The sequence below is a fragment of the Aplysia californica genome, unplaced genomic scaffold (genome assembly GCF_000002075.1).
Source record: "Aplysia californica isolate F4 #8 unplaced genomic scaffold, AplCal3.0 scaffold00223, whole genome shotgun sequence".
NCBI classification, from domain to species: domain Eukaryota; kingdom Metazoa; phylum Mollusca; class Gastropoda; order Aplysiida; family Aplysiidae; genus Aplysia; species Aplysia californica.
The window spans coordinates 638,536-651,863 of NW_004797493.1; the positions used below are offsets into that span (position 1 = coordinate 638,536).

Sequence of the window (13,328 nt, forward strand, 5' to 3'; positions counted from 1 at the left end):
ACACATATGCACTCGCATAAATACACACTGATATAATATCGTACCCTTCTTCTCTTCATCATCAATAATAATTCTCTAGTGTACATTGTTAGGAAGTTAGCAGCGAGTACAAGTACTATATTACTTTGTTCCTAACTTTATTTACAAATTACCCTGACCTAGAAATAATACTTCTAAACAAAGCACGTAGAAAGATTATAACAATGCTCTAGATCTAGATCTAGAATCTAGAGTCGAGAGGCTAATTAGACAAAGCAGAAGTCTTTTTATCCACTTAACCGTAACCAGAAGCTGTCTTTATGTTGTAACAAGATCACTGCACGTAGTTTCTTATATCATTGTTCTTGTTCTTGTGCTCAATAAGATCAAATAAAACCAGTAAGGCGGACTTTGAAAAACTGCATCTTTTAGTTCTGAACTAGATCTAGAAGAAATGTGCAGGTTGCAAGACACATGTTATTAATATTTATCTCTGAAGGAGGTATGGATAAAGTTCACTCGACAATGAAGAGTAGCTTTTCCGTTTAACGCAGGGTCGTGCGACTGTGCAAAAATAATACTTTTACTTTGAGAGACAATTTCGTGAAAAACCATTTAGATTCTACTTGCGTCTCATCTTTTTTTCCTTTTATTGACGTTCCATGACACCTTCCAAAAATCGTCTTTCCTTTCACGTTTCAGCCCCATTAGAATTTTATTTGTTTGCCAGTTTGTTTTCCGTTGGTTTTTGTTTGTTTTTCAGCGAAGAGTGACTGATGTATCCACGAAAGACATAACTAGTTGGGCATTATTTGTCTTGTTCGGAACCGCAAGAATTTTGACATGCGGTCAGGATAATCCTGGGATCGAATCAATAATATGAAGTTGAGAAGAGAATCAAGGCATAAGTTAGGAAGGTGTTTGGTCTCAGGAAATGGCGCTTTTGAGAAAGTCAAGGTCCTCGTTGAGGCTGTTTTTTTCTTACGGTATAATACTCATTATTTGTCGCCTTGGTGCAGCTGTGGCGCCGACAGATGTAATTTTTGGGCCTCCAGAAAAGATACAAATTTTCAAATTCTTTTTTCGGGAACAATTTTCTTTATGGTCTGGTGTATTCACATCTACTGTTATGGCAAAGCTCCATGCATTCTTATAGCCTCACTGCACCCTGCCTGGCATATACTTCTTATGTTCTAGGATTTATTAGCATGATATGGTCACATGCTGTAAAGAAAGGCAGGGATTCGGCGAGCTGAGTGCTATAATAACTGTACTTACTCTCATTGTCGACTTCTGGGATATTATTTTTTCTTACGGTTTGTCTGGGGGGGGGGGGGGGGGGGTTGCCACAGCTTTCAAAGACACTCACCATGTTGAACTTTGGAGTGGATGTCCACGGTTCGAATTCCCAACCGAGCGTTCTTGAACTCAGGTTGTTTTGGGAAGGTCTTGAGGCTTTTCACTCATTTGTCTAGGTCTTATGGGAAAGGACGTTAAGTTCGAAGCCCTCCCCCCCCCCCCCACACACACACATCTTAAATAATCTTACACCATTGAAAGATGCGTTAAATGTAAGTAAAAACAACCAACTGCTGCCAAGGCTTTTGAAAAAAAAAGTTCTATTTGGTGTCCAAAACAGTCACAGTTAATGTCTGTGTTCAGTAGAATTTTAGTTTCGTTTTGTACTATCACTCGTTTTTGCAACTGGAATTCTGTGATTTCGAAGTGATTCACATCAAACTCAGAAAAATGGAGTGAGTACAAGGCAGCACAAAGCGGTGGTATGCAGGCCTATAGAAAGAGTCAATTAAACTGAGCTGGTTGAAAACACCAGAAGCTATTTGGTACACAACCAGATACTGTCATTAATTTATTCCACTAAGTAAGCTAGTGGTGGATTCAAAGAATAGAGACACAGAAACTGTGGATATGTCATGACTATGGACAATGTCAGCATTTAAAACAAGTTACCAGTATCCAGCCTGTCAAACAAAATTTTATGTTCTCAGACTCCTCACAGCCGATATATCTAACAAGACAGTGTTCATGAGACTATATTATAGATGGGCCTACCGTTCACATCTCTGTGTAGGTCAAAAGAACACTGGTATTGTTTCTAAGAGCTTCAAGTCTTCTGTACAAAAATGATACAACTTAAATGGACCAAAGAGGATGACACCTAGTGTCGCCTCTATCCCTAAGACTTTAACTATAGGTTATTACTGACTGCTAGTCCTTGCTATTAATTAGAAGTTTTAGATGTTATACTATTTTTATACCTCTTTCCTTCAGCCTCTAACCCTTTTTCATAAACCCTTTTTTAAGCTTTTACATGACATCTGGTAAAGGTCTATTTCACCCCCCCCCCCACACCCACCCCTTCCCCAATTCTTAAAAAACAACTAAAATTGTCGATCTGTCTAGTATGACGTCACAGTTACTCTCGTGTAGAAAGGAGAGAGAGAGAGAGAGAGAGAGAGAGAGAGAGAGAGAGAGAGAGAGAGAGAGAGAGAGAGAGAGAGAGAGAGAGAGACAGACAGACAGACACCTCGGCAAAAGATCAGATGGTTCTTTAGCCCGTTCTTGCTTGATGTCTGTCACGGTTAAGCTGACAGACAGAGACCGAGAGAATAATAATATTTTACGGAGCAGGTTGTTTCAGCTCGTGAGACATGTATTTACTAGGCCTAATGTCCTGTCTTGTTGTGCGTATGCGTGAGTGCACCTAACCTTTGTAACATCTACTGCCATTGTAAACGACCAAGACAAATTTCTCCCTGCGAGATGAATAAAGATTGTCATTGCCATTGTCATTGTCATGTTGGCCCCACAGACTATGGAGACCCTGAACGTCACTCGTAGATCAAATGGGCTGGGAAAAGGGTGCAAGAGTAGACATTTACCAGGGATGTAACAGTCCCCCCCCCCAAAAAAAAGAAGAAATAAAAACAAAACAGAAAAACAAAACACTTTCGATTGGAGTGTGTATTGGTATAAAGGGAAAAGGGGGAAACGGGGGGGGGGGGGGGGGGGGGGGTTCTCATATAGCCTACCTAGCATTTCAAGCCTAGGACAAGGATCTTTTCTTCGTTCTTTCTTCCTGACTACTGTATAGCTAGCCACCCGCGGTCTGCCTAATCAAAAACAATATATAACCAGCTTTTTGAAAAGACATAATACCTAAGTCTGGTAAGGGTTAAACTATTTTGAAAATATGACTACAATACATAGCCCTCCGCTGTACACAACAACGAGGGCTAGACAAATTAATGTATTTCCCGTTTCTTAGTTCTCAGTGCTTTCCAATGGGAGTAGCCTACTTATCAGTCATGAATATTATTGGAACTTTCACGCGTGAAGTCTGGAACTATTGCACTCTGCTTCGACACTTTGCTGACATAGATCTACTCTCGAACCAAAATTTCTCGGAGTAAAAGACACAAATTCTAACTTGACGAAAGTTTCCGGTTCTTCTTTCTGCCACTAAATTGTTCTGACGGGATCCGTTCTGTCAAAAGGCGAAAGCTTAGATTTATAAGTTCAAGATAAAAATTTGTAATAAATGTGGACCCTTTAGAGCAATAAAATCTGCAATATAATTGCTTTGGCAGGAACAACAAACCGTGGAACGCAAAAATGCAGGGAACATCTCCGAGCAAAGAGAAGTTGTACGTTTTTCTACTCTTTCCTTGATCAGTTGTTGCGTGTGCTTTCAAATTAAATCCCGCGATATTACGATTAAGAGTCAGTCAGGTACCTTAAGCGATGGACTACCGACACCTCACACTTGCTCATGACGATAAGTATGAGGTTGTTTTTATTTTTTTAATTTTTTTTAAAGCTGGACATATTTCATGGCTGCTGGGAGGGAGCAAAACAACAAACAAAACAGAAAGGGGGGGGGGGGGGGCAGATTTTACGTACGGATATTTCTGTATAACTATAACAAAACTCCTCTGTCCAACCCGACGACCCCCCCCCCCCCCTTTAACCCCGAGCGGATCAAGCAGAGCTGATTATTTAGAAGTTCTATTGGATCTTCCTATTTTATGCTTTCTGATTTGGGACTGAAAAGTTTGCTTTTAGATTTTTTTGGATAAAGCTCGCATAAGAATACGATGACGTTCATGTTTTTTACAGGGTGGAAATTAATTAATTATGAATTGCTTTAGTTTTAGCAAGTCTTTTACGGCACTTACCACACAACAAGGTCACATTAGTGCCGAAAATTAGATCTAGAAGTGTTACAAGTGAGTAACGAACTCAAAAAAGAAGGAGGGGAGATAAAGACGATAGATGTTTGATAGGAAAGAAGGAGCAAACCACACCAGAGCACCCGCCAACCTCCCGTTTATAAACTAACAGTCTTCATACTTTTACACACTTTTAAGCAAACAATTAGAACATGGTGATGAGGTTTTATTTTTTTAAACAACCAGGTCCCCTCCAGTGCGACAAAGGAATAAAATGACAGACTCGGTGAGGCAGATCCTCGTGTCCTCACTCTGCTGGTACATCGTTCTCTACGTCCTCGTCGTCGCCTTCTTGTTCTTGGGTGCCTGGACCTTCCAGGAGGTGGAAAGCAAGAGAGAGAGGGAGGTTGAGAAACAGTTTTGCAGCACCTCCAGGTGAACATACTAACTGTTGTGTTGAGCTATAACTTACAAACAATGAACGATTCTAGGTAAACAAAAATTAATGTGCAACCTGTCAACGGCGGAAGTCTTCAGGTAAAAAAACAACAACACAGAGAGACACTGGGCGCATACTTACAGAAAAACAGAGAGTTGTAGAATTGAGTAAACCGGTTTGGTGGTAGGGAGTGTGTGTGTGTGTGTGTGTGTGTGTATGCGTGTGTGTGTATGTGTGTGTGTGTGTGTGTGTTTGTGTGTGTGTGTGTGTATGTGTGTGTGTGTGTGTGTGTGTATGTGTGTGTGTGTGTGTGTGTGTGTGTGTGTGAAGGGTGAGGGAGCAGGGATGTGGGTACGTGCGCATTTCAATTATAATTCCCGGACACTGTGTAGAATAGAGAGGTTGTAAAAACAAGCGAAAATAGAAGAATGGAGAGAGAGAGAGAGAGAGGGAGAGAGAGAGAGAGAGAGAGAGAGAGAGAGAGAGAGAGAGAGAGAGAAAGAGAGAGAGAGATAGGGAGAGAGACAGACAAACAGACAGACAGACAGACAGACAGACAAACAAGCAGACAAACAGTGAGTGCGTCGCTCCGTATAAAAAAAACCCACTCATGGTGTAGATCTAGGTGACTCTGATGCACTTGTCACTTTTGGGAAGGTAACTTTTCCTGCTGATGCTGCCACCCCTTCCGAATCCCCCATTGGATGGTTGAGTGCAGTGGGGCTTTTTTAGTCTTTTTTTTTTTGGGGGGGGGGGAGTGTTTTACGGCGCTAGCAACTGCATAAGGTCGTATGAGCGCGCGGGACACACCTAACATTTTCAGTTGGAAGGAAATTTTTCATTTTGCCTTAGTGGTGGCCGAAGTCTACTCTTATCGATTTTAGACCACCAAGGGATCTTTAACGTGCGCAACTTGCACACGGGCCATCCGAGATTTTTCGCCTTTGTGTGAGAAAGCTAGGTGTAGATTGCAGTGGTTTGGTGGAAAAGAAGGGTTGTGTGTGTGGGGGGGGGGGGGCAAATATGTGTTATGGTTTCCTCACTTTTTGTATAATCAAAGAGTAATAAAGAGTTACTTCTATTACAGGAAAAAACTTGTTCTTAGCATCTATAGTATTGCCAGGAAGCATAAGGCGCTCAGGAGAGACAGAAAATTCTTCAAGTCTGTGAACGGGTAAGTTCTTTCCCCCCCGAACTTTGACGTGATAATGAAGAACGAAAAAGTAACCCCGTAAAGGCTGCCATGGTCAGTTGAACAATTATTGTTTATTTGAGCTAAAGAAAGGGAAATTGACACAGCGACCGTATTCAGTGAGTGGCAAAAGCAAAACGGTTAGACCAACGTAACAGAGGGGATTATAAGAAATATGACCTGCCAGTGGCGCCATCCAGCGGCCTACTCAATTGAACTGAGTTGATTTTGTATTACATATATTTACATAATGATACTGATTATGACATTTTAATATAATGCACAATAATACAATGTGCATAATGGAGATAATATCAGCTGTATTAGTAGTTTTTTTTAAAGTTTTTAATAATCACTCATTCTGAAGAACATTATGCTCTCAAGTAAAACCCTATACTACATACATACATTATAGATCTGTTTGTGTCAGGACGTGGCGGGATTAGGCGTTCTTCAGTAGTAGTGCCAGTAGAGTTATTGATATCTTCTAAAAGCGAATTTAGTTTCCTTGAATTTGATGTAAAAAATAAAATAAATAGATAATCAACCATCTATCTGAAATTGAAGTCGCCATATTTGCAGCTGAAGAAGGTTGGGGTCACCTCGTGTCAGAGGTAAAATTAGCATGAAAATGGCCGCCTGAATTTGGCGAATTCCTAAGCTTGAGTGTTTACTGCAAATTTACTTTTTTTTTTTTTTGGTGGGGGGAGGGCTCTTATCAAAGTTTTACAGAAAATTTTATACATGAATAGGATTTTAAATGGATATAGAATTTATTACATGATTTGTAGTGGTACATCGCGATTTATCCTACGAGTGAAATTACCAAATTGTAATGACGAGTTTCAACGAGTGATTACAACTGGCAATTTCACAAGTAGGATAAATCATTGTCTACCAGCATAACGAGTGTCATAAATGTTTTATACCATACTGATATCAGCTGGCGTAATAGATCCAGACCAACAAAGTTGAAATGACCTGCCAATTGGACAAGAGGATTCATTCGAGGGTCTCACAGGAAATCAAATTTGTCATGCCCATCGGAGTCGGACTAAGGATTGGAAAAAAAATCTGAATTTTTCCTTAATTTTTAGTCACACTAATTTACATGTAGTGCTATCTGTATGGCTCCGTCCGCGAAATAAACCCTAAACAAGACAACAATAACGTTAGCAAAGGCAATGCAAACAGAAAACGAGCGTTTCAAAAGTTTAAAAATTAACCCTCTCCGTAGGTCGTGTTTTACTATCGTATCCATACGACGTGGGGAACTCTGTGCCACCACTTTGCAAAGAGGGAATTTACTCGTTGATCCGATCCGTACGTTCTGCTTAGCAGTCTGTCAAAATGATTTTTTTAAAAATACTAAGTTTCAAAGAGATCTTCGTACTAGAAGTATTCTAAAATTTGAAGAATACTATCTCGGGGGTACAAAGTGACCCCAGAGCTTACGGATAGGGTTAAGAAACTGCATTATTAGGACATGATGTCGTTAGAGTAGAGATGACTTTGACTTGGATTTTTAACTTCACAACGAAAACAAATCAAAGGCTAGGACCAGGAGTCGTTTGGTGGCATAGCCTAGACTTGTGCGTTGCACTAAAATGCATCACCGCACTCTGGCGTAATCCCGGTTTACAAAGGTGAGCACCATTTGGCTCCATTTGGAGCAAAATTAAGAGCAACGTCAAACTTCGGTGCAACGTAAAACGTTGCGCGTACTCTCACTAGATCTATAGGGACATTAGGGGACTGATGTTTAGCAGTTCATTTCGGCGTCTATGGTGAGCGCGCTTTGCAATGACATTTTTAAATAGGACAAAGAGCGGCTTCCATAACATTGTACGGTCTAGGAATATTATGATTCAAGTCTAGGCCCTATAGATACTTTGCTTACAGTAGGTTAGAAGGCGAGTGGAAAGAACTCGAAAACTACACTGTAAGAGGCCAACTTCTAGATAACAGCTCTGCCATTTACGAGAGCAGCATAAGTACAGTAAGAACGTCAGAGGGACTCACAGAATGGTTCAAAATAACACCTGGAGTCAGACAAGGTTGTGTCCTATCACCCCTACTATTTAGCATATATATTAGAATTACAAAAGAGGCCAATAGAGAACCAGATGTCCTAAATGAATTACTCTTCGCTGGTGACCAAAGCCTGGCATACAAAGATTAAAGAAGTCTCCAACACACACCACCAGATTAAACGAAGAGTGTAATATCTACGACTTGAAGATCAAGATCAACAAAACAGAGACAATGAAAGTAAGCAGAACGCCAGAACCACTCAGGATACACATCAACAACAACAGTCTCAGACAGGTCCACGAATTTAAGTACCTCGGAAGTATATTCACAGAGGATGGGCGACTGAACAGAGAAATTGAAACACGAGCACAAAAGGCCAATAATGTTACTCCACTATTGAAACATCCTAACATCCCCATGACAACAAAACTCAAAATGATCAACACCATATTCATCCCAACACTCACCTATCAATGCCAAACATGGGCCACGAACAAGACATTAGAGCAAAGAATTACAACATGTGAAATGCGATGCCTTAGAAAAGAGGTAAACAAGACCAGGCGAGACAAAATTAGAAACTCTGTAATCCGAGAAATTGTGGGCACAAATAATGTCATGCATCACATCCAACACCAAAGAATCAAATGGTTCGGACATCTCTCACGATTACCAACACACCATCCAGCACAACGTGCCTACATTTAAAAAAAATTCGATGGCAACAAGGCTAGAGGGCGACCGAAAAAGACCTGGATATATGGAGTCAGGGAAACATTAACCTCCCACGGCATCCCCCTGACCCAAGCTCTCCGGCTGGCGACAGAGAGACGTCTCTTTCTTCCCGCGACACCCAAAAGGGTATAAGCGGCGGATAAAAGTAAAAGTAAGTAAGAAGGCGAGTATAATTCGCGCAGTAATTTATGCAAATGTTTGTATTTTACGTGTGAGATAGAATCTATCAGCTAATATAAGGATTTGTTTCACCGAAAGTGCAACGCTAAAACAACTCCATGCGTGGTATAAAAAAGATGTTGATCCAAAAAGAAAAATAGTCGACAGAAATAGCCTAACGTATGGGAAAATGTTGGTTTCGTCGATTTCATTATTTTGATGAGCGCCCCACTCCACCACGCTGTTACACATTTAATTTGTAAAACAGCCGAGATACTCTCTTGCCCAGATCTAAGCCCGGTGTCCTGGACGCCTCGGACAAGAAACAGATCCACACAGCCGTGGTGACGTACTTCGACGAGCTCAGCACCATAACCTCAAAGAACCATTTCGACCCTCGCTTTGGGCGTCACCGGGACACTGTGGCCAAGTGGTCCCTGGCAGGGGGGATGCTGTACGCGAGTGGCTTGATCACGACCGCGGGTGAGTGTTCGTTGGGAGTAAAGGGATGTTGTACACTACAAATATAGTGCGGTCAAAAATTCTTGGCTCAACTTATCCTCAAAATATCTCTTTTACCGGTGCATCAGTGTCTCCCATACTTTTCACAGCAATTTGTATTGATTTGTCTTAACTTGATTATCGTCGGTGTTATTCACAAACCGCCTACGTGCAGAAAAGCAAATTTTACAGGAAGGACAAAAAACTGATAATTGTTAAACAACGCAACGTAATCTTACATATTTCTGTACAAAAGGTTAAGTTATAAGTGTTAGGACCAAATAGGTGGCCGGTTCTCCGCACTAAGCCTGCTCGAGCATGACGCTTCCGCGCACAGCCGTGACACGAGGCGTCATGTAGCCAGTTATACGGGGTGCCCACTACGGATGGGATCGGCGATCGCCCGACTCGATCGTCTAAAAAACAAACGTGTTTGTTTTAAGTTTCAGACGATCGAGTCGGGCGATCGGCCCGATCCAGCCTTAGTGGGCACCCCGTATTAGGCGCAGCTGTGTGCTACTGTTCGCTGTCATTGGCCTAACAAGTATAGATCTACATGGACGACGGCGAGTTATACGCCTAGTATTTAAACTAATATCTTAACGAAAGCTGGCTGGGTAAAACAAAATGCTTTAGAATGAAAAGTTCAGTGCTTTGACTGGCCCTTTGTCAGTGAAATAATTAACCCTAATGGTTGAGTGTAAGCCTGTTACTGGGAGGTGTGAGTTCAAACTTTGTTGCCTGTCGTTTCAAAATGGAGACTTTTTCTTTTTAACATTCTAGAGCAGCTCTCTCGCCTAATATTTGACATTATGTGACCAGTATAAGGAGAAGTTGTTGACCCGGTGTCAGGAAGTCTTTGCTGTGAACATATGAAATGGTAAAGGTTTAACGCTTCTATCAACATTATTAGGTTATTTAGGAGAAGGGGTGGGGCGGGGCGCTATATCTGCCTGTGTGGAAATTTAGCTGTACTGCGTGAAATATCCCAATGTGTCAGGTCATTAATTGTATAACTAGAATTGTTGATAAGGTGACCTCTATGTGTTTACAAAAATATCAAATAAAACCCCCAACCAACCCAAACTACTACAGGACAGGACTTTTTTTCAGTATTGCCTAAGAAACCTCCGGTTTTGTTTGATATCCTCCAAGAGCAGGGCCTTGGTATTGCACTCGTTGGTCTTGGGGTTCTAATCTTTGGGGGGGGGGGGGGTGTTATGGGTTCGATTCTCAGCTGAATTGTACCAAGATTTAAAATTTGGTGACTTAATTTGCATCTTATTGTCTGGGGTATGGTTGAAAGACTATATTAACATATCGTTTGATTGCGCCTAGCTGGGGTTGTTTCTTCCTGTGCATTTAACTTTCATCAGTTCTCACGCTTGAGTTTTTTTTAAATTTTAATAAACAATGAAGAGGTAGAGACGAAAAAATAACATTTGAATTCAAAGATTGTGAGTCTCTACTTTCCCGATCAGCATTGTTCGGTGCTAGTCAGTTTTCACAGCATGGTAAAACGGGAGGTAGTCAACTGACATGACGTCTTATACAAGGTTTGTTTTTTGTTTTTGTAAAGTGTTTTACGGCGCTCGCAACTGCATAAGGTCATATGAGCGCGCGGGACACACCTAATATTTTAAGTTGGTAGGAAATTTTGAATTTTGCCCGGTGGCGGCCGAAGTCTACTCTTACCGATTTTAGACCACCAAGGGATCTTTAACGTGCGCAACTTGCACACAGGCCCTCCGAGATTTTTCGCCCTTGTCCGAGAAGGCTAGGTGTAATTCTTTCCTACCAGAAGATCAGGGGTGTGGCAGAAAGACAGCAGTAAGGAGGAGCCAAGGAGTAGCAGTAGAAAGGCTGCAGAAAGAGTCAGGAGCCCAGAGGAGGGGGCAAAGGAGATGAGGGGGTGGGGGCAGAGAGTGGAAATGAAAGCAGACAACAGAACATTGCTAGAGAGCAGGAAAGGAGGTGAAAGGAGACAATTTTAGAGAAGAAAATGTTTCGGTCGCTACCCGGATTCGAACCCAGGACCTTTGAATGAGAGATCAACACCTTAACCTCTCGGCCACGAGAGCCCCCTTACAAGGTTTAGAGATGTTAGTATTTCTCCTTTTTTCATTTCCCTGGAACTACTGTTTTGGGTTTGGGTCAACCAGCTCCAACTTTGGTTGGTTTGACTTCTTGGGAGAATTTGGTTTGGCTCACCCCTGTGACTTTCCTGCTGGGTTAGATGAATGAGAGGTCAGAAATATTCGTATAATCCTGAAAGTCATTAGTGTTACAGAGATTTCACATGGTGTGGATGGTTATGTGACGATTATGTTTTATGGACGTACTGGGCTGAAATATAGGAAAAGGAGTTTTTCAAACGCGTCCTAACCCTAACCCTAACCCCCCTTGCCCCTTGCCAGGCCATTATTAGATACCTCCAATGCCCGGTCAATTTTCGATACTACCAATGCCTGTTCTTTATTCGATACCTCCCTTGCCCGGACAATATTTGATACCTCCCATCCCGTTCCTTATTCAATACGACATTTGCCCATGCAATACATCAATCACTGGGTATCATTTTTCGATACCAAGTTGGTCCGGTCTATCCGGTATCTCCTGATATCGTTGATAAATCCACGCCTGGACTACAGTCGATAGCTCCCCAACCTTCCTTGCCCGTTGATGCAAACCTGCAAGGTATATAATCGAAACCGTCCTTCTTGTGATTATTCGATACCTTCCTTCCTGTCTTTATTCGATATCTTTCTGTCATTAGTACAAGATTAGATACCTACCTTTTTTTACCTTGTGATTATTCGATATCTTGCCAGATTACTATCACTACATTCTTATCTGTCATTACTCGATACCCTTTAAAGTTCATTATAGCTAATTATTGGATACTTCATTTCCTGCGATTACTTTTGTACGGTCAGTGTACGATACCTCATTTGGTACCACATTTCCTAGCAATCGTTTTTTGATATCTTCTTTGCCTGATCATGATCGGTCATTATTCGACATTCCTAAGGATTTCCCTTCATCTGGTCTTCATTTGTTAAACCTTCTTAACTTTAATATTTATCTATAACAATTTGGAACTTTCAATATTATTATCATTGTATGGTTCTAGTTATTACTGTTTAAGATCAAAGATTGCGTTTTATTTGATAATTATTTTACATGGACAATTTCTTGGCGTCAACATTCTCGACGTATATATACATGAAGTAACATTCAAGTCACAATCTTTGGTTCTTATCATTCAATGCCAATGATGACCTTCAAGTCCAGTTACTAGTTATTAGATTTTTGTTGATAAACTTTTTGTTCATCGTTTTTCGTTCACTAATATTTTTAAACCATCCGCCAATGTAATGAACTAGCAGAACGCCGTCATAGTGGCGAGTGAGCACAAGACGTGAAGGGATGTGACCTGGGATCATCTTACATGTCGAATTCGTTTACCAAGAATCTCGATTCGTTTATATAATCGGTGTACTAACAATCATGTTATATTATGGTTTTGTTTAGAGTATTTTCTATCTGCCATTTTGTTCATTCTGAAAAATGTGCTTTCTAAGGGTGTACTAAGGTTAGAAACATTTTCTAATATTTCGGCACTTAAAAGTTTTGCTAGATCTATCTTTCACCTATTAAAGCGGCTTTTCTGTTTTTCTGTTTGCTGTTGTTTAACAGGACTTTTTAAGGCAATTGTCTCCCTTACTCAACTAGTTATTTCGGATTGCTGTTACCTACTTTAAAAAAGATGACTTTTCTAGTTTGATAACTGAATGTTCTACTTTGAAAATCAATTGTGTTTTGTTAATTTTAAGTCTTAAACACTTCACTTGTGAGGTGCTATTGAGTTATTTAAAAAAAAAAAACCAATCTGTTAATATGACTCGTGGAGCAAGGCCTGGAGACGAAGGTAAATGACTGAGGAAATGGCTTTTGGGAGAATATTATTTTACAAAGATTTATGGAACCTAGAGCCTTTATCCAAATATTCCACATTATGTGTGAACTCGCCGTCTCTCCTGCCTATTCTCCGCCGCTTTTTCTGGGTGTTTTCTCTCTCCAGCTTTCTCTCTCT

The 13,328-nt window shown here is 40.9% G+C and overlaps 1 protein-coding gene across 1 annotated transcript in view; it reads right to left on the bottom strand.

The window, feature by feature from the left end:
- LOC118477798 overlaps nt 1–13,328 on the bottom strand; it is a gene marked incomplete in the record, with an annotated part of 99,855 nt that overhangs the window by 4,601 nt on the left and 81,926 nt on the right.